The following is a 22,483-nucleotide window of genomic DNA, read 5'->3' as shown; positions in this document are numbered from 1 at the left end:
AGAATCTTCTCAAAGCAATGCAGATAGTGGTATGCAGGTATCACGAAAAGGAAAAGAGAAGGTTGATCAGCCCATGTTTGATGTGAATGCAGGTCACTCTTATGTGGATGGGGAATCCAGTGGCTCAGAGCAGAGCATTGATGATGAGTTGGGTATTCCTTCTATTGTTACACCTGGAGTAAGGAAGACCAGGGATGTTTTGAGAGCACCTGGGAGTGAACCTACTTTGCGCAGGTCTACGAGAGCTAGGTATCCTGTGGATAGGCTGAAATATGATGGATTTACAGCCATTCACTATGCATATATGGTCAAAGTGATACAGGAACCAGAACCCACTTCTTTTGAGGAAGCCATGGGAAAAGAAAAATGGGAGAAAGCCATGGATGAAGAAATGGATGCCTTGGAAGCAAATGCTACATGGGAATTGGTACCTTTGCCTAAAGGTAAGAATGCAATTGGCTGTAAGTGGGTTTATAAGGTGAAGCACAATGCTGATGGTTCTGTGAACAGATACAAGGCAAGATTAGTAGTCAAGGGGTATGCACAAACATATGGCATTGACTATGAAGAAACATTCAGTCCGGTTGCAAGGATGGCAACCGTAAGAGCAGTCATTGCTATGGCTGCATCAAAGGGATGGTCTTTACATCAGATGGATGTAAAGAATGCATTCTTGCATGGTGATTTGCAAGAAGAGGTCTATATGGAGCAGCCACCAGGTTATGTGCATGCTGTTCATCCTGAGTTTGTTTGCAGGTTGAAGAAAGCCCTGTATGGCTTGAAGCAAGCACCTAGAGCATGGTCTGACAAGATAGGACAGTATCTTGTCACTATTGGCTTTCAGATTTCCAAGGCAGATTTCTCACTTTATGTGAGAAAGACAGAGAAAGGTATTATGCTGCTTGTCATTTATGTTGATGATTTGATTATGACAGGTGATAGTGATGAAGATATCCTTCATGTGAAAATGCTATTGAAGCAAAAGTTTGAGATGAAGGATTTGGGAGAGCTGCGTTATTTCTTGGGCATTGAGGTGATTAGATCACCAAGTGGGATACAGCTCTTGCAGAGGCAGTATGGATTGGACATGCTGTCCAAATATGGGATGACAGGCTGTAAGCCTATTTCAGTTCCTTTGGAGCAGAATGTGAAGCTGAGCGCAGATGCAGGTGAGCTTCTGGAAGACCCTACTATGTACAGACGCATAGTAGGAAGCTTGATTTATATGACTATTACCAGGCCAGATTTGAGCTATGCTGTTGGATTGGTAAGTCAGTTTATGCAGGCTCCAAGGAAATCGCATTTGGATGCGTCTAGACGCATACTCAGGTATGTGAAGTCCACATTGCAGTATGGACTATTTTATGAGACTGGGGTTCAGATACAGCTGCATGGATACACTGATGCTGATTGGGCTGGTAGCATTTCTGATAGACGATCTACCAGTGGATATGTGTTCTCTTTTGGGAGTGCTGCAGTCACTTGGAGCAGCAAGAAACAGCCTACAGTTGCCTTGTCCAGCACAGAGGCTGAGTACAGGGGTGCAGCAATGGCTGCATGTGAGGTAGCTTGGTTGCATAAGCTACTTTATGATATGCATCAGTCTACAGATGGGCCAGTTGTCATTTATTGTGACAACATGAGTAGTATACACTTGGCAAATAACCCAGTCTATCATGCTAGAACAAAGCACATTGAGGTGCATTATCACTATGTGCGGGAGAGGGTTTTACTAGGTCTTATTGATCTAGTTTATGTCAGCACAGAGGATCAGGTAGCTGACATATTCACGAAGGCATTGGGCGCAGAGAAGCTGCGCAAGTTCAGAGACCTGCTTGGTGTGCAGGAATTGGGATTGAGCTCGAGGGGGAGTGTTGAGATATCGAGCTCCACTCGTGATACGCCAGGGTGACCGTTGTGTATTTATGTCACCGACTTGTCAGTTGCAGATGCGGTTGGTACACCGCCCCTGAATAATAGCTACATGATAGCTATCCTTATCTACTCTAGTTCGTGGCTCAGTTAGTATGCCACCTTAGTTAGTTGAGTTTGGTTTGAGACCCATATCTAGGGTTCTTCTATTTTCTTTGTACTAGAGTTTTTTTTGCTTACACAACTAAGAAGAGGAAAACTGTTTTCAGCCTCCACCCTTGTGTGTCTTCCCCCATTGTGCAAGCAAGAAAGCTTCAAGCGAGACTCCTTCCTTCTCTCCCACAATCTTGACACCAGTGAGACTGCAAGGAGGGCCACAAAGAAGGCCAAGTAAAGTGCTTGGGAAGCTTCAGAGAAGGCTAAGAACGAGGGCTATGAATATGTCGAGAGTGTTAATGAAATGGCTAAGAAGAGTGAGCAGCGCCAAACAGAGCTTCGGGTTTTCCAACTACGTCTTTAGTTTGTGCTTTGTAGCTCATGCTTTCTCCTACATGCACTTGCGATCGACGGGAAGGTCCACCTCCTCACTCTGGCTTCCGTCCATCGTCACTCTACATTTTTTGGTGTCGTCCTCGTCTCCAAACATAGCCACTTCTTTCCTTATCTCTTCAACATGATATTTTGTATTTTAATCTTTAATTTTTTCACACAGTAAAGCCAACACTTTAAACCTTTGATCAAAATAACCCTCTCTAACATTAGGGCCGAAAACGCTTCAAAAAATGTACTTTTGTTAATCACAAGATTAAGAAAAGGGCCAAAGAGAGTTTGCCACGTGTGCAAGAATATGGTATTCTTGTCTCCTCTTTTTTGGAGATAGTAGAGTCCACTTCGTGATTCTCTCCTCCTTTTTAGCCAAAATCTCCAATGTCTGACATGTTTTGGTAGTCCCGAAGCCCTTATTTACTTATAAAATCTGACAAATGACATAATAAAGTTGTTGTGAAGTTAATGATGATTTTTTTGAAAGTCAAAAACTTTTTGGCGCCCAATATATTTTCATTAGTCTTCTTAATATTCCTTTTTAGTTCATTCACCTTTCTCAGTGAGCTTCTTTCTCTACTTTTTAGTTCTTTCATCTTTCTCGATGAGCTTCTTTCTCTGCGAATTTAATTTAAGTATGGCATCTAGAAGGCGCTCTTCTCGTTTAGTAAACTCTTGCACTGTCTATAGCCATAAAGTTGATGAAAATTGGGAGCCAAAGATCTTTAGTATAAACGATTAGGTTGCCATGCTACCCTCTTGCAATGACTCTCACAAGGTGAAAAGAAAAAGAGAGAGAATATTAAACATCACTAGAAGGGACGTATCATTTCTTTCAAAATTATGCATGAAGGGTGGTTTATCAAACTGCAACATGTTTACATGGCGAAGGATATCCACTTGCCTCCAAACGAGTATGTTTCGCAGCAAACACATTGTAAGACTTGAGTTGATAACGTTTTTTTTTTCATTTAAGCAAGTACTAATAACGAATTCTTGGTTGTAGATATATTTCTATCAACAAGTATGGAATGGCAACCTATGGAAAGCTTAAGTGGAACCTTCCATGCAATTCATAAGGTGTTCACAGACATTATCTATGCTGATCAGATTGTGGGTTCTTTTATTATGCATGTTTTGTGGCTTTGTGGAGGGGAATCGGAATGAACGAGTGTGATTACCCTATCCAAAATCAACTCAATACATTGCTCCCTTATCCATCGCATATATGAGTTAGGGTAATCTTAGCACTACGAGAAAAAATGTAACAAGTTGGCAAAAAAGGGTCCCTAAAAAAACCAACAATATAAAAGAGACTTACATTCACTCCATCTATCTTGAGTATCTTTGAATCTATTGTCCTGCAGACATTTGAAAAGCACTCTTTTTCCACAAGTATATGTATGACTTTGTGACTTTGCAATGGTACTTCTTGTTAGAGAGAGTTATATGGTTTTCTAGGATCAACAATATCCTCATATGTGGTGTCCAAGAAGGTAGTCAGGAGCCTGCCAGCACTGCAAATGGAAACATGTAACTAAAATAGACAATCAAATAAAATAAATAATTAACCAAAAAGCAAGTAGTATTCCATTCAACCCGCATTCTTCCTTGGCCATGGATACCACTTAGAGAGTTCATGAGGATAATTACTCATGAGAATGTATCCGATTTAATAAAATTTTTTATGGTAGTTGTGATGGAATCAAAAGCTTTGAAAGACATTGCTATATTTGAACCAAATCTCGAAAAAATTTCCATTGATAACAGTAGATCAACAATACACATAATTTTAGAGATTTATTGGCTAAGAGATGCAATCAATGTCCTAAAGCTAATAGCAAAAATAAAAGAGTGTTATTTGCAATCAATAGCACAATTATTCTATATACTAAAATTTTTTAAAGTCAAAATGCCTTACCTTATGCAATAATAAACTACAGAATCTAACAATTAAATATCCTTTTTACAACTAGCATGGACTTGTCCTCATGAGATATGCTAAGATAGTCCTATTCCTCAGAAGTGCAAGAAACATTGATAACTATTTGCCCATACACCTCACCCATTCTCTTATAATTAACAGGTCCAAGTACATCGATTTTTCTCTTGCAAACATCATCCTCGGTACCTTATTCTGCTAATCATATTAAAATATTTATTCATTAGGGTGATCTTATGAGTATGAGCAGCAACAGTGTAAGGATAATTCATAAAGTCATAAAGTCAACCATGTGAGGATAAGTTGATATGACATGAGAGCAGCAAAGCCAAATTTTTGTAGGGTCATATTCGCACCGTATCGTGGAACAGCTCATACGGCGCGAGCATGGCAAAAAGCATAATGTTTGGTACTATACTTTTCACTCTGTATCGTGGATGACTTGATATGGTGCGAGAGTGGCACAACAAAATCTCCATAGGGGTCCTCCTCGCTCCGTATCGTGAAGGAGTAAACATGCGCATGCAAAGTACATCCCCTTGTAATGACTTATTTTTTGTGAGACCTTAAACCCATCAAAAAAATATAAAAAAAATTCCATAAGTTTATTAGGATCTGAAAATTTTTTACAAATTTTAAAATATTTTTTGAGCTTGTTTGCTATTTTTAAAAATATTTTTAAGCAAAAAAGGGCCTAAAAAAGACCCCAAAATCACAAAAAAACACCCAAAAATAGCATAGCCGATACGGCGTGAAAATGGGTATCTAAGATAGCTCAAATACCCATTTTCCCACTGTCTCAGATACCCATTTTTGTGCCGTATCGGCTATGCTATTTTTGGGTGGTTTTTTGTGATTTTTGAGTCTTTTTTAGGCCCTTTTTTGCTTACAAATATTTTTAAAAATAGCAAACGGGCTCAAAAAAATCTTTTAAATTTTCTAAAAAAAATTCAGAGCCTAATAAACTTATGGATTTTTTTTTAATTTTTTTGAGCTTGTATGCTATTTTTAAAAAAAGTAAGCAAAAAAGACCCAAAAAATCACAAAAAAACCACCCAAAAATAGCATAGCAGATACGACGCAAAAATGGATATTCGAGACAGCTTGGATACCCATTTTCGTGCCATATCGGCTATGCTATTTTTGGGTGGTTTTTTTGTGATTTTTTTGGTCTAAAACCTTTTTTGCTTAAATTTTTTTAAAAAATAGCATAGCCGATACGGCGCGAAATGGGTCTCTTTTAGACCCTTTTTTGCTTAAAAATATTTTTAAAATAGCAAACGAGCTCAAAAAAATCTTTAAAAATTTTTAAAATTTTTTCAGAGCCTAATAAACTTATGGAATTTTTTTTGGTGAAATGCAGGACTGATTATTTTATGGTCTTTTTTTGTGAAATTGAAATATATTACATATGAAAAAAGATATACAAGGATAAAGCATCAATAATGTAGTGATGCTTTCAATTATAAAATCAGTCTACATTAGAATCAGAGTTTTGAGAGAAAGAAATAGAGTCAAGTCCTTCTATTTCTTCTTACAAATCAAGGGAAGAGATCTTAAGAGATTTGCTAGGATATGATATTATGAGTAGTATCATCCCATGGCATCAATCCACCATTTAGGTATTGAAATCTGATAGTGCTAATAAGAATCACAATTGAAGATATTGAAACATGAAACCCCATAGTGCTAATCATAGTTGAGGGTATGATGAGAAAAATACTCCCAAGAACTAATATCAAGAAAGAAGTTGTATCCTTCATATTCTTCGAAGCATCCTGCACACATAAAATCATCTTAGTCCTAAAGTTGATATGATGCACAATATCACTAATACTTCAATCTATTACTTGTTTAATTTTTTTATATTTTAAGAGACAAAATTGAATAATAAACATTTTTAATCTACTACTAGGTAAATATTTTTATCTCCCAGAAATCAAAGTACTTCCTTTCTTCTAATTATAATATATTATCCTTGTCTTATCAATTAGTCCTTGCTAAAAAGTTGATATTACAACACTGTATAATGAAGATATTCTATTTTCAAGTGTCAAGATCAAAGTGAAAATTTTCACTTTCTATTCTATTAGCTTAAGGATTATCCTTAGTATATCTATCTCTACCAATTTGCATCAACACCATGGGACTCTTTTACCCATTTTCTTATGAATCAAATTGAAGAGATTGAAGAAAAAGCTTGGATTTAGTTGAAATAAAATCTTACAGAATGGATATCTTAGGGGTTGAAGTAAAGATGCGGCTTGGATGTCCCAACCTAGTTAGGTCTGCTGAAAACTAACGAGATGATCTCGTCTCAGGTCCATGGAGAACCATATCTCTATAGCTCAATCGGCAAGTAAGTGGTATTGATCCTCTGTGTAGAGACTCTTTTGATTGTTGATCACCTTCTCAAGATTTTGTGAAAGGAGACGAAGGGAGACCAATGCACACTGCTGGTAAGAACCGGACATGATTTTGGTGAGAAATTTTACGACAGAGTGAAATCTGCTTTAAGAACTAAGAAACAAAGTGAAGAGGAGAGAACGATAATTCAAAGGAATGCAAACGAAAAAAGAAGCGTGATTTTGGTGGGAAACGTGATAGTAAAATATTCAAAAAGAAAGAATAATGGTCGAAAAGTGACCTCTAACATGAGTTAACGTCCTTAGGCATTTAATGGCTAACCTCTTAAATGAATAATAAATTCTCTCATTAATTACGTCTGAATGGCCAAATTTGGAGGGTTCATTATTTTAAAACCTCAACTAATTAGTAACTTAATCATTCTCTTACAAGTGCCATTTTTGAAACGTTTTTGGCCCTAATGAAACCCATTCGCATGCATCTTCTTCCTATCTTCTATTGATTCCTTCCCTTCACGAGATTACCATCATTGATACATACAAAAATTCCTATAAATCTCTTCTTTTTAAAATTATTTTTTGTGTTTTGCTCATAATAAAACCACTTTTCCTTTTTTTTTTTTTCAAATTGATTGGGTGAGAGAACTCTAATCCAATATCTTTTATATGGGTGTATTTCACTTATACATCTTCTTTAGGTTTTTAATGCACTCATAGTGTGGTTATTATTTTTTTCTTATCTTGAGAGTGACATTGACCTTGCATTCAATTTGTTGGAAAACCCTATCCTTTGTGTTTTTGTTGTTTCAGGTGCTTGTTATCTAGGCTTTACAACCTAGTTGTGTTTTTATTTTGTTTGTTATTATATTTTCCCTTCCAATGGCAATTTCGAGATCCAAGAAGAAGATAAAGATGAAGATGAAGGTTTTTCAAGAGCTAATCATGGTTCTTCTTCAAGTTTGTTCACGGGGACACTTCACATAAGTGTGGGAGGAATGATAACCAAGAAATCAGTGCAAATAAATGCACAAAAATATGCTCAATACGGAAACATTCTTTGCAAAAATTTAACATTTTGCTATTGTACTCTCTTGTAAAATTTCATTTATGAAGCAATGTAATAATGTGGGTCCTTAAGCTCACATCTTAAAATATGGAAAGGAAAAGAATGGTCAAACATATTTTGTCTCATTTTAAAAATAAAGGGTCTTTAGACCTTAGCCAAGATGTATGCATTTCAATTTTATAATATCAAGAAAGAAAAAGGAAGAGGTTTGTTGGGTGATTTGAGGAAGTGGGAGGTTGAGGTGCTTACACCCTCTCTCTTCCTTTATCTTCTCCTCTCATGCTTCATTTCTTTCCCTCCCCATTTTGGCATAGCTCTCATCTTTCTTGATTCTTGCTTTTCTCTCGTGCTTCATTGCCTAATCTAATGGAGAGTGAGGAAGAGGAAGAGGGTGAGGATGGTTTTCATCTATCCATTTCTTGTATGACATTTCCTTGTATGGAGCAATGGTTCTTGGTGCAGAAGAGGATTTTCTTGCAAGTTTTTATGGCCAGCAAGCATACTTGTAGTCTCTACTTGGCCGGTTCGAGCTTCTATTTGTGCCGTAGCAAGGTGTTGTTCAAGCACTGGGTGTTAGCGTAAGTCCAAGTGTAAATTTCATAATTACGATTAGTTATCTTAAGTATAATATATAATATTATATATTTATATAATATTGTATTATCAAAATTATTACTCTATTTGTAAGTTATAAGTTTAAACTTCTTTAGTAATAATTAGATCATTGTCCTTAGTACTATTAATTAATTTATTTTTAATATAGATTATTTTAGAATATGATATTTAAGATATACTTTTATTGAAATAAGCTTACTTTATGGGATACCTTGATATTTTCTTAATGTGGTTAAGTTTAGAATGCTTTTTTGGCTTTCTTTATAAAAGCAACAGGATCACGCGTAAAACAAGAGAATAAGGTGAAAACTGAGTTTTTTCGTTTCTCCCTCATTCGGAATCGGAATTCAGAGCTTCAAGAGTCGTTTTGGAGATTTTGGCATGCTCTGGACGCGTCAATGATGTTAAAACAGTAGAATTCAGAGCACATGATTTTCTGCAACAACTACAACATGTTATAGGATACATCTTGACTCTTAAACCTCTGTATTTCAATTTATATTTGTACTTTCTTTGTAATTATATGTAAGATATGAATGTAAATATCCATGTAAAACTATAATATATAATTAAAGATGACAAATCATGGCTTTTGCCATGGGGGAGGTTGGGCCCAATTGTGTGTTTTTCTCTTGTCTTTCTCAATCTATTGAGTTATTCAAATCCTCTTATGTACTATAATGTTGTTTGTATTTAATGATTAAGATGTTTGATTTGCTAGATTTACCACGTATTCCGCTTCGTAACAATTCACCATGTCTTTTAAAAAAAAACTTCTCAAACTTGTACTGTTAACTTGTGGTCCATGTAATCACCTTAAGAAGAGTTCATTAAATTGCCTTGGGCCTCAATCTTAAGATTGACTTCCACACAGAATCTTGTGTCATTTTAGACCTTAAAAAGAGAAAATCAATTCTCTCCTCACTTTCAGAGGATCATGTCTCTCGTCTTTCTTAGTGAGAGAATTACCTCTCTCGTTTTTCTTAATGAATCCCATTTTCGGGCATTCCCAAATACACACATAAATACATATACACAATGCTAATGCAATTTCTCTTCTTAGAACTTAATCCATCTTCATTTTTGTGTAACTTCTTGGTTCTTGTGTATACTCTTACACTTATCAGACACTTCTTTTTTCATTCATAACTTATACTACATGCACTAGATATCCCCATCACAGTGCTCTGATCACCCCATTAAGTGATGCACTAGGAATAATGGTCTCATGGCCATGCTAACACTTAAAGAAAAGTGGGTCATTAATTTATTGACATAAATTTATTAAATAGAAAATAAGCAATCAATTTAGTGACATCCCTATGGCCTCTAAACAGTTGACCTCAACTGTAGAGGGGATACATAGTTGTGGGAGCTTTCGCTCAACCGCCAAGACCCACGGACCGCTTATTGTTTCAAGCGTTCCGAGCTCTAATGGCTTTCTCTCACCTAGCCGACGCGCCGTCGATCCTACGAGTGTAGTGAGCTTACCTTGATACTTAAACGAGTACCCTTCTCTCTCTTGCACTCTGGTAGCTCCACGATTCTTGATGCTAGCTCAAGCATCCCCAAGCCTCCTCCATCTCCAAGCTCCATCCTCCATAGCCGCGCGCGGAAGAGAAGAGAAGAGAAGAGAAGAGAAGAAGAGGAGAGGAGGTGGTGAAGAGTTTCACCCTCTTGATCCCTCACTCCCACACACGTACTCACTCCCACACACGTACTCACTCCCTCACACTCTCACACTCCCTCTCTCAAGAGCACACACAAGCAAGAATGAGAGAAGAAGAGAAGAATAAGAAGACTCCTTTTGCCACACCAAAGAATGAGCTTCTCATTCGCTTTTCAACTTTATATACAAAGCCCTAAATCCTTTTTGGGTGGTCATCCCCTTTTCCCTTTTTTACATGGCCGGCCGTAGCCTAGGCCCTTTTTCCCATTTCCCACCATTCTAATTTATCCTATTCCCAATTAATGCGTACACTTTGCACAGGAGCGAGCCTGGCGCTCTTTTACAAGGATTCGGGGGCGCTTCCACACTTTAATGGTGCGTCCTTTTACTCTTTTGTTGTCTCGGGGTGACACCGAGACTTTGTGAGGGTCGTGCCCACTCATTTAAGTTTTTCAAGGTCTAGTTACCGGTCAAGGCGCCTTTTTTTGTTATTTTCTTATTTTTTCTATTTTCTGCTCCTCTGTGCTACTGAAAACCCAGTAACATTACCCCCCTCCTAGCCAAGTGCCAGCCCCATGGCACTATGGTGGGACGTAGTGGCTAGTTAGGTCGGCTGGTAGGCGGAACAGATAGATGGATGACACTGCTTCCAAGGTGGTTGTGTGAATGACAGGTGATGGAGTTTAATGACGATGACGAGGAGAGATTCCGGCGTGCATTAGGCTCCATGAAGATGCTCGGCATCTTTCACACAGTTGTGGCATCCATTATGTAGTCGGTCGTCCCTCGAGTATCAGAAACGCTTGAAGCAATAAGCAATCCCTTAGGAGGATGGTATTGGAGGGATTTATTCTGGAGAAGCCCCCCCCCCCCCCAAACTTTGTTTTGACAAAGATATGGTTTGTCGTTGCATGGAAATTCTGTGTCATTGATTTGAAGATATTTGTCTTTGAGTTGAAGTTCTTCAATACTGCATTGAAAATCTTCAACTCTGCATTGAAATTCTTCAGGCTTGTGGAATCAATAAGCAATCCGTAGATCTTGAGGCATTGGGCATGCATCTTTGGAAGATGAGGTTCCAAGATCTATGCCAATGGCAGACCTATCGTGACTTGGGAGTGCCAATGGTTCCATGTGCTGAAAGTCCCAAGTGTGCACTCCCTAAGCGGTGTGTCTGCCTCTCCGTGTAGTGCATGGTGTCCATGGCAGTGGAACTAGGAGATGGGTCTAACCTTGGGCGAGCCCTTGGTAATGTCCCACACTTGAGGACCCAGTTAGTGTGTCATTGGAGGTGCAGTGTAGATCTTAGGGTGACAGGTCTGAAAGTTCTGCCCTTGATGCGCCCTAAGCATGAAGTGGGAAGGGGCTAGGGAGAACCCTAGGTGCAGTGACGATAGTGCACGACGAGGCGAAGGGGAATTGCAAGCGGACCTTGCCATGGTCTCACCACTTATCTTTGCTTAATGGTCAATGCATCCCTTGGCTTTGCTATGCTTCGCTGTCGTCTCTTCTTTCTAGTTCACCCTTTTTTTGTTGTCTTGTGGCTTGCTTCTTCTTCTTCTTCTTCTTCTTCTTCTTTTTAAAAAAAATAAAAAATTAATAATAAATATAAAGGGGCTTATACATGGATACATGTGATACAAGGGCATGACGGGAGTTTACTCCTCGTCATCCGAATGGCGGGTAGGAGATGGCGGAGGGCGGGGGGCCTTGTTAAGGAATCTACGACTCAACAAGTAGCCCTTGAGGTTGAGGGGGGTTTTGAGAGCGGTGGTGGAAAGGAAGGGGTGGTTGCACTAGGTGAATTTGCTATCGCTCATATCTTCGAGCAGTACAGTACATAAGGATGGTAAAAGAGAAGCGCGCATCATGAGGCGAGTCATGGTGCTACTATCTATGGCATTAGGGTCGAAGTAGAGGGGTGGGAGGTGGCGCTCTTGAGGTGTGGGCTCTTGGTGGACTAGGATCCTAATTAGTCTAAGATAATTAAAAGTGGTTATGAAGGCGGGGTCAGGGCAGGAGGTGAACTCACTAAGAAATCTATCTATAGAGCTATACAAATGAGGGAGGGTAAAGAGAAGGGCGTCCCTATGGGAGATGCTATTGGCGTTATAGATAATGGGAAAGTCAAACCTGCCGTGGATGGACGGATTAAAGTCGACCCCTACCCTTTGAGGATACGGCATGAAAGTGGGGTCGTTTCTCTCAAAAGGGAGGGTGTTACAAAATGCCATCCACGCGTCAAGGTTGACGTCAAAAATGCGTCTTCTCCAGGTGGATTGGCAATTATAGCCTTCCACCGATCTAGGCACCTGGAGGACTTTATCGTGCCAAAATTCGTGGTCCTCGGCTCCCCAAGTAGTTGGGTTGGCCTCTCGCTCCGCTAGCCACTTGGCCTTGAGCCTTGCACCCATAGCGATTACGTCATTTACAAGTTGAATGGGCATTACTCTATTTAATGTAGCGGGAAACTCAAAGCTCAAGTTGAAGGGGTCACGATTACATTCCTGTTGTTCCTAGATAATCAACTCGGCATGGAATTCAGTAGGGAGATCTTGAGGATGCGGTAGGAGAGGGGCAGGCTGTCATGATAAGAGTGGCTGGCGTGGAAGGTATGAAGAGCGGGGGGGTTGGCATCATCGGTTCTTTGCCTTTTCCCTCTGTCGGGGGCGGGGGTGTGATTTCCAGCACACTGGTACTGGAACTAGGTGCCTCTGTTCAGTGTGGGCTCTCTACGCCTTCCTCGTCTCTTTTGTGCTGCTCCTCAATGGAGCGATGGGTGGCCAATGCTATTTCTTCCTCTTCCTTCCTTCTCAGCTCCTCTTCAGTCTTCTTTTTTCTCTCCTCCTCATCCGTGAGTAACTCCCTTCGAGCCCTCTCCAGATCTTCCTTCTCTTTCTTCTTGCGCTCCTCTTCCCTCTTTCCATGCAGGTCTTTGGTTCGTTGCTCTACGTGCCTCTGTGGGGGTTGCCCTAGGACTCTCCCTCTTCGTCTTCCTTAGTCTCCATTTCGTCAGGAGACCTACGCTGCTCTTCTGTGTGAGGCGGAGATTGTGACGGTGACTCGTCACTTCCCTCATCGCCTCCCTCCTTTTTTTCTTCTTCTCGTCCTTGCCCTAGTGCTTCTTGGATTATGGCCGTAAGGACGCCTCCAAACCCTATGGTTGCAATTTTGGAGGATGATGCCTTGCGGGTTGATCGGGGCGATGGGGATTCCCCTCCAGCGGCTCTTCCTCCTGTTGTTGCTAGGGCCTTAGCCGAATCCTCTATGGTTCTCCTCACAAACCCATTAAGGTTCACCTCGTCCATCGATTGTGCCGCAATGCTATCGAGCAGAGGTATGTTGATCCGACCAATTATGCTATTGTACCTCAGGCTTGAGAACAAAGCGTGTACCATTTTTGCATGTAGCTTGATTTCGGGGTTTGGAATGTCTACTAGGCTAATCCCATCATTGGTATGGACCTTCACCTTGTCCATTCCCAACATGGCGTAGATGTCCCTCTTCGGCTTTCTTTCCACCTTATTCGACAGTCCTAGTGCCCTTTCCACCAACTCCGGGGTCAGCTCGATCTGTACTTGCCTAGTGGCTTCCTTCTCGCGTATGGTGATGGTGCCTCTATTCCTATTAAAGGTGCACAAGAAGTCAGCGCACTGGGCATAGTCCACCCTCCGGCCCACTGCGTCTAGGTACTTCTGCAGATGGCACTGATCTATGATTTGGCGCATGGCCGGCTCTTCGATGGCCACGTCTTCAAGGTTGAAGATGTGACAGAACTTCAACTGGTTGAAGGCTCTCGTCTCCACTGTGAGGCCGTACTTCGCTTGCTCCTCCTCTAAGAAGGGGAGCTTGCCCGCTTTGTCCTGGCTTGCCATGATCGCTACCTGCAAGTTCAGCCGTTTCCACTATTAGTTTTTTTGACAAATAACTTGCTGAAAGAAGAAAAACATAGTAGATTTTATTAAGTATAGCCTTAATTTTTCCTTTCAAACTTTTACCATTACATCTTAGCATTGCATTTCAAATTTTATTGACATTTCATACTTGGTTTACCTTTTAGATTCCACCTTATCCCCTTCCCCTTCGGAATGAGAAGAATCCGTCCCAGGATTGGAGGTTAAGAGGGCAAGGGCTTTTAGCATAACGGGCGTGGGTCTATTTGTGCAGGAGCCAAGCATAGAAGTTGGGGTTATACTCTAGCTGAGCTTCCCTGTCTAATTCGAATTGGCAAATATCGACATGCGTGATGTATGTTAGAACATCGGTTAGGAGATTGCCAGAATCAACCCGACTTGCAATGTAGAGCTCTTCCTCTGTTAAGAGGTGGTCAAGGTAGGGATGCCCCTTGATGTGCTCTTCCATGGGTTGGCCATGGAGAGTAGTTAATACTCGATACGAGGTTGGCGCAACATAGGTGGGGTCGTACTCTGCTGTTTTGACTGCGCGGCATTGCTCAGCGTTGGTCATTATTCGTCACCCCTCCACTTCCCATTGTAGCCTAAGAGTATACCAATGCTTCAAAAACGTGGAGTCCGTATCAGCGAGCTTGGATAACTTGGTGATTTCTTGATCAATTATAGATGAAGTGGTTCGCTAATCGTAGGATGTGATGAGGCGTTGTTTAATGGCTTACTCTTTAGAGATCTCGCTGCCGAGCAACTCAGCAGAGCGAGAAGCTTTTGCAAATGCGAATTCAAAAGTCTCCAAAGAGCAAGGCATATTGCACACTTCCATGGCAAAAGGTTATTCTAATAGACCCAAGTCCAAGCAGTCATAGCTGAGGGCTAGCGACACAAAGGTGGCATTGAGCCGTTTAATGCAGTCCACCACATCATCTCTGGTGTTTTCAGTAAGATCAATGGTAGGCTAGCGCTAGAAATGGCCTCCGTTCATAGGAGGGCGTAAGGCCGGCGGGCGGTCGAGGTTTGCTAGAACTAGAGGCCTTGACAATGCATAGTTGCGGTTGGGAGTTTCCTTGAGCCTGCAGTTGGGATGTTTGGAAGATGGGCAAATTAGGGTCAGTCATAGTAGTTGGGCTGCTACAGCCAGCTTTGCTGTGGAGAGTCGGATTGACTTGGTCAGATGATGCTACCTGTGACGGTGGCTATTGCCTGGGCCGATAGGTTTGTGCGACTCTCTTGGGCCGAAGCATAGATGATTCGGATGGCTGGGGCTTTAGAGAGCACTGCGGCCTATGGTTTTGAGGTGTTGGGGGACGTGGGCTGATCAAGCTTGAGGGTGGCATATGACTAGTGCTTTTGGCCGTGGGGGCCTTAGGGATTCACACTGAGGCATTTCCCTCATAGTAGCCTTGCACATGTAAGAGGGATTTAGGGACCCATCTTTGCTTAATCACGTGGCTCTTCCTATGATTGCGTCTTGGCCTCCTAGGTTTAGAGTTTTGGGTCTTATGTGGATAGGCGTGTCGACTCCTAGGCAGCTGTTGCGGCTGTTTAGGCACCCATTGAAAGCGAGGCTTTTGGGCCCTTGCTTTGATTGCTGCGGGCTGCAGTTTATGGAAGTCGAGGAGCGGCAGTCGCGCACTACCCCCCTCCTTAGTCTTACCTATGGATGTTTCTACCGGTGGCTTTGCGGATGGTGATGGTGTCGCATAGCCCTTGCTGAAAGCTGTGATAATGCGCATCTTACCTATTGCTAGGTGGATGCACTGCGACTCATAATCAACATTGCAGTGAGTCTGCTTTTTGAAGGTTCGCCCTTGCAGTGATTTCGTGCCTGCATCTGGAGCACTTGGCAACACGTAAAAAAGCATTGGAACAGTCTCAGGCTCGATAGAAACGACGACTCTGCACTTGCCGAAAAGTGCGTATGGTTGAGCCTCATATGGGTTTAATTTGGCACTTGTGGGTTGAAGTAGTGGTTTGCCAAGTTGGATCCAATGATTGTGGGTTAAGACATTGAAGTCTGCTCCCTCGTCGATCAAGGCGTTGAAAATGCATGTTTGCTTGGCAGTGACAGTGACATAGAGGCAAGCGGGTTCTACGGCTTCCTCATCATCTTCGTTGATTTCAGCGATTGTAGCTACTCGTACTTTGACCGGCGGCTCTAACAAGGGTGGCTCATGCAAAGGATGCGTGGGAGGGAAGTACTTCTTGGCACGACTGCCATTGAAGAAGCCTATTCCCTCCCCGTCTAGTGTCTCAAGCTCGACATTGCTGGTTCGGCTGATTACACGAACCTTGAAGGGTCCGAGACCTCTGAATTTCATACTTTTCTTATGCCCTTTAACTAAGTAGAGGAGCACTAAGTCACCCTGTTTAAACTCACGCTACTTGACATGCTTGTCAAACCAGCTCTTGCATCAGGCTTTTTCACAGATAAGCGTGTGGGTGGCTAGAAGACGAGTTTTTGATAGGCGTTCCAGCTCAATCAGGCATTGCATCCATGCTTCCTTCCCTTTCCATCGTTCTTGGAGTGCTATTCTCATGCTAGGAAAGAAGAATTCTAACGGTAGAATTGCCTCAGTTCCATAGGTTAGCCTAAAGGGGGTTTGGCCGATAGCCATTTTATAAGCTGTGCGGTAGGCCCACAAGGTTGCCATCAACTTGTTGTCCCAGTCACTTCGTGAGGCTGAGACTACTTTAGTCAGGACGTTGATAAGAATCTTGTTAGTTGATTCTGCCTGACCATTAGCCTGAGGGTAGTATGGTGAGGATTTGCGATGGATAATGAGAAAGGTGGATAGGAGGTGTGCTATCACTTCGTTGATGAAGTGTGTGCCTTGGTTGCTAACTAGTTCGATGGGGCAACCGAAGTACGAGATCACTTGCTCCCATAAGAACTTGGCAGTCATCCTAGAGTCATTTTTTCGTGTGGCTCTTGCCTCTGCCCATTTCGTGAGGTAATCCGTGGCCACTACGATGTACTTGGCTTGTGAGTACTGCGCCGCAGGACTAATGGGTCCTATGAAGTCAATTTCCCATTTTTCAAAGGGTTGGTGAGCAATAATTGGGGTCAACTCCATTTGATCTTTACGAATTGGGACTTTTGTCTGTTGGCACTTGTCACAATGCTTGACGAATCGCTTGACATCGCGAAAAAGTGTGGGCCACCATAGTTGAGACTGCAGCACCTTCCGTACTGTCGTGTCTTCACTAAAGTGTCCTCCTGCAATGCCGATGTGTACCTCCAAGAGCACATCGTGCATCTCATGCTCACACACGCACCTACGCAGTAATCCGTCTTGCCCTAGCCTATAGAGTTGGCTTGCAATTAGCTGGTAGGGCTAGATCTTCAGGATCAAACACCTAAGTCGGGCCTTTTCTATTGGTCACTCAGGTAGTCCGTGCTCGAGCACTTGGACTATGTCATCCGCCCAATATGGCATTAGATCAGCCTTAAATAAATCTCTCTCGCTGGACAAGTGGAATAAGTGGGCGTCAGGTAACTCGTCAACGATGCCTTATCCAGTGGCTTCTCCTGGGGGATGCATGACATGTGATTAGCCATGTAATGTTGTTTTCCCTTTTGTACTACCACAGAGAAATTGAACTCTAGGAGCAGGAGGAGCCATCGAGCTATGTGCCCCGTAGCACAAGGTTTGTTCACTAAATAAAGCAGGGCTTAATGGTCCATGAAAAAGATGAAGGGTGTGGCCAATAGATAATGCCATAATTTCTTCACAGTAAACACCATGGCTAATCCCTCCCTTTCTATTGTCGAGTAATTCATCTCTGTCTCAGTGAATTATCTGCTAGCAAAGCTAACTGGGTAATCTAAGTTGTGCTCACCAGGTTGGCACAACACTGCCCCTATGGCAAACTCAGAAGCATCGATGTGCACGTGGAAGTTAATGGTCCAATCTGGGGCTCATAGAATTGGTGCTGTTGTTAGAGCCTTTTTTAATTCTTCATATGCTCATTGGCATGCCTCGGTCCACTCGAAGACAATTAGCAGCTTGTACAATGGTCTGGCGATCAGCACATAGTTTGGCACAAACCGCCGATAGTATCCTATATGGCCTAAGAAGCATTGAACTCCCTTGTAATTAATTGGGGGTGGAAGGTCAACAATAACCTTGACCTTCAAGAAGTCAGTGGCAATGCCGTTCTTCGACACCACGTGTCCTAAGATGTATCCGTGCTTTACCCAAAACTGACACTTCAAGGGGCTTCAAGGAGAGACGATATAAGCGGCACCGTTCAAAGACTACACGGAGTTTGTCTAAGTAACACAATATTAGTGAGTTTGGGAATCTCCCAATTCCCATTTTTTGAATACTAAAAAGGTGGCACCCGGATAACATGCCCATAAGTTTCTCAAAACCATATGATGTGACCTATCATTGGAAAGCGCTTGAAAAATGGAGTCTATTGAGCTATAGAGCGCTCGATTTGGAGTTATAGTGTTCAAGTTATGACAAATCCAAAGATTTGACCACGTGTCCCAAACTTATGGGAAATTCCCATATTCCCCAATATGGTGTTAAGTGTTTGATCTAGGTCAAATGGACACATAGGTTGTCGACAAAGACCTCTAACTCCTTGCAAAGCATGTCCTTAAAGATGATGCACATGAGGCGTTGGAAAGTGGCGGGGGCATTGGTCAACCCAAAGGGCATGACTATGTATGCAAAGACGCCCCACTCAGTGGGCAAAGGCGGTCTTGTGCCTGTCGGCAGGATGCACTTGCACCTGGTTGTACCCTGAGAAGCCATCCAGAAAACTATAGGCTTCCTTGCCTGCCACCCTCTCAAGCATGTGCTTGGTGTATGGCAATGGATAGTTGTCTCTCTTCGTAGGCAGCGTTCACCTTCTTGTAATTGACGCACACTCAGATTTTTCCGTTCTTCTTCATCACAATGACTATGGGTGATACCCAGTCAGTGTGCTCAATTTCGTAAATGAATCCAGCTCTCATCAACTTGTCAATTTCCTCTTTGACAGTATGAGCGTGTTTTGGATTCATAGGGTACGGTCGTTGCTTGACCAGCATTGCATCCGACATCATGGGTATGTTGTGAGTTACAACACTCAGATCTACCCCCTGTAGCTCTTCTAAGGACCAGGCAAACACGTCTATGTACTCTAGCAAGAGAGCGACAAGATTTGTTTCTTCTTTACCAGTCAAGTCGTCGGCAATGAATACTCGTCGTGGTGTTTCCCCTTCCTGGGCTAGGTCTACCTCCTTGACTTTGGCTAGTCCCTCGATTGGTTCGCTCGTCTGCCCTTGACGCTTGGCACCTAACAGAACTACTACCCTATCCCCTTTTTTGAATTTCGTGAAGCGTTTAGGGAGGTCATGCGGCTTTCGCTGTTCTTCTGATCATGTATCCCTGGGGTGCTTTGCCTTTTCCTGCCTTAACTATCTGTGCCCCAGGTGGACGGGTAGGTCCCCCTTGGTGCGTCTGGTCATGGGCGGCCTAGGGATCTCTGGATCACTATCCGAAGTAACTTTCGATTCAGAGTCAAACCCTCCATCTTCACTAGAAGAGGTGGTCTCCCTTGGTGGCCGCAATTCAGATGGTGATTCAGTCCTAAGTATTGACGTCATTCCTGGCTGGGTTAGGCCTGCTTGCTCAAGATCTATGGCTCCTATGCATTCCAACCAAGTGCGATCACATTCCATGCACATGACTCCTCGCTCTATTCTAGGGGTCTGCCTTCCCTGCGGCTTGGCGTCTGCTCGTATCTGCTCAATTTCTTGTCCTTCACTGTCGTATTCTATGGTATCTATTTCACCCTCGCTCTCTTCACTGAAGGATTGGTAGTCTTCATATTCGTCGCTAGAATCCTTGTCATCCGACTGCTCATCGTCTCCTAGGGCTTGGTATGCCTCGTGTTGTTTGTAAGGAACTAGGGCCTAGTTATACATGAGGTTTAAATCGTGCACCCTGGTCCATTGCCACTTGGAATTCTCTAAGAGATCCTAGAGTGGTTTGAAATTTGCAGCTGGGTTGCCAGCTAGCTGGTCCGTTAGGTATTCCAGCACCCCCTGGAGTTCCCTTTTGTTGGATGGTACTTGGAAGGTGACAGGTTTAGGCTTTCCATGGAGGCTTGCTGACATCATGCAGACTGGTGTAGAGAGTGCTTCGTTGATCTTGCCGATCGTTTTGATGGCTTGCTCATACACCTCATGGTCTGAGAATGGTAGGTCGATTGTAGCAAGAATGTGCATCCAATCCTGCTCATCCTCTGGGCATGGGATATACTTGGTCAAGGGCCCATAGGGATTCTTGACCTGAGTGTTCCCTTTGAGCATAGCAGAGATGGCGTCTAGGTCGACTGGTGAGGTCTTCCAAGTATCCATCTCTATTCTTACGGCATCCGTTCTATTGCCAAGGAAGATCAAGCCGTTACCCCAATCTTCGATGACTCTAGCGTTGCGCATCCAGGGTCGGCCTAATAGGACATCATAGTCCACTCCCTTCATGACTATAAAGTCGACAAAGAACTGGACACCTGCGATCTTCACTGGCCAATTCTTCAGTACCCCGAATGGCTTCACTCTCATGACGTTTGCTAGCGTGACATTAAACCTAGCAGCTTTGATAGGCGGGTTTCCCCAAGTCTAAAGCACTGCGTGGCTAAGCACACTAACCCCAGCTCCCATGTCTACGATTCCCTTTCTTGTTGTGTCACCCAGGGCTAGGACCGACAGGACCGCGTGCATCTCAGAGCCTTCCCAAAAGGCGTTGACGTGCAAGGATTTAGGCACGAAGTGCAGTGTCAAACTTGGTAATTGTGTTTGTGCATCCTGGCCTCGAGGGTCTACCATGACCTGCTCTTGTGATCCTTCGACCCACTGCTTAAGTTCTTGCCATAGGGTAGGGTGCTGCTTAAGCAGATCTCCCAGGCTAAGTGTTACAGGGGTGGTCACTAGCGTGGTCGTCCTTCCCCTAGCCTAGACTGTCTGGACCAATGGCCGCGGCTGATTTGCGGCCATGTCACGTTTAGGTTTGGTCTTAGTGGCACTGCTTGTGGCATAGTTGCTTCTGCCGACTTAGGTTGAGGCGGTGATATTGGCGTGCTTATGCTGGAGAGATCATCGATCTTGTCCTCTATGATGGGCTCAGCATCTTTGAGATGCTGTTGATCCTCCCTCATCCATTCCTTCACCTTTTCTATGGCCTCTAATTGTCGCTTCGGATGCGGGTATTCCCCTACCTTAGCGCTTCCTTTTTCAGCTGTCTTAGGGGCTGAAGTCTTTGCCTCCGTGTCTGAAACCTTCTTTTCCGCAGGTAGAGTCATAGCACTCTCGGTCTTTAGTGCGACCTTAGCTTCCGATCTCTTCTTTTTCTGCCTGCGGCTTTTCTTTCCTATGGAGACTGCGTCAAGATTGCTAGGTCCTGGCAGAGAGATGCCGGCCTGCTTCGTTTGGGCTTGGGTCATAACCCGCAATGGAAAAGGTGTGGCCTTCTCATCGGTGTTTTCGACACCAAACAGCCCCAATGGGACGGATGGCAAGTTGGCTGAGCTAGAGGACGGCTTTCGCTTTGGGCAGTCTATGAAAAGATGGGTGATTCTGCACTTTGCACATCTTTGGTCAGCCTTGTCCCTATTTTGCTGCTCTCTTTCAGGGCAACATGATGAGACATGACCGGGGTGTCTGCAAGTCCAACAAGTGATCGGATCTTGCGGCTGCCCTCCTAGGCCTCTACCTCGTCCTCATCCTAATGCCATCACCAGCACGGGTTGATAATCCATGAGGACCACGTTGCCCATGTCTTCGTGTGAGATGTAAGGGTATATGTAGGTCTCTTCATCAGTCGGCTCCTCCACGTAGTGTACTGGAGCCTCGCTCTGTGGGTGGGTCACGTAAGGACCAGGCGGTCTAGGAATGCCTATAGGATTTATGTCCATTCTAGGGACGGCTGGTTTCATATCGTTAGGCGCGGGAAGAGCCAATGGGGCTCCCCTTCCGAAGAATGGTTGTGGCATATTTGCTAGATAAGGCTGGCTGTAGGGTTGCGAGTATGGAAGTCTTCTTGGTAAACTACAATGTGCGACATCATGGCCGAACCTACCGCAGTTAGCATAAGGTCTTGACCTAGGGTCTTGACACTCGGCCGGTAAGTAGTTTCCGCCACAGTACACGCATTGGATGTGCGGACGCGTTGTTCGTCTCAACATGTCTTGTAGCTTGGCTAATTCCATCTTGACCTCAGCCAACCTTGGTCTGTCTCGGTGGCCTTCCCCTTATCTTGGGATGATGGGATTGACCGCTCACTAGAGGCTGATGTTCTCTCTGAGCTTCGCGGGTTGGTCACTTCTAGATTTGAGCTCCTAGAGCTCCGCTCTTTCAGCTGGTCATCGAATCAGATGGCTTCCTCAAACACTCTAGCCACCACGTCCCGCTATAGGCTTGAATTGCCTGCCAATGCCTTATATAACTCCTTGTCTTGAATTCCGCTGATGAATACAGTCAAAACTGCTCTGTCGCCTAGAGGG

At 43.3% G+C, this 22,483-nt stretch overlaps 1 pseudogene; it reads right to left on the bottom strand.

Moving 5' to 3' along the window:
• LOC148038318 (mannosyl-oligosaccharide 1,2-alpha-mannosidase MNS1 pseudogene) overlaps positions 1 to 22,483 on the bottom strand; it is a 116,510-nt pseudogene that overhangs the window by 93,243 nt on the left and 784 nt on the right.

Source organism: Lygodium microphyllum, chromosome 3, assembly GCF_053477565.2.
Source record: "Lygodium microphyllum isolate KBCC chromosome 3, Lygodium_microphyllum_v1.1.10, whole genome shotgun sequence".
NCBI classification, from domain to species: domain Eukaryota; kingdom Viridiplantae; phylum Streptophyta; class Polypodiopsida; order Schizaeales; family Lygodiaceae; genus Lygodium; species Lygodium microphyllum.
This window is presented reverse-complemented; position numbering and strand designations above follow the sequence as displayed.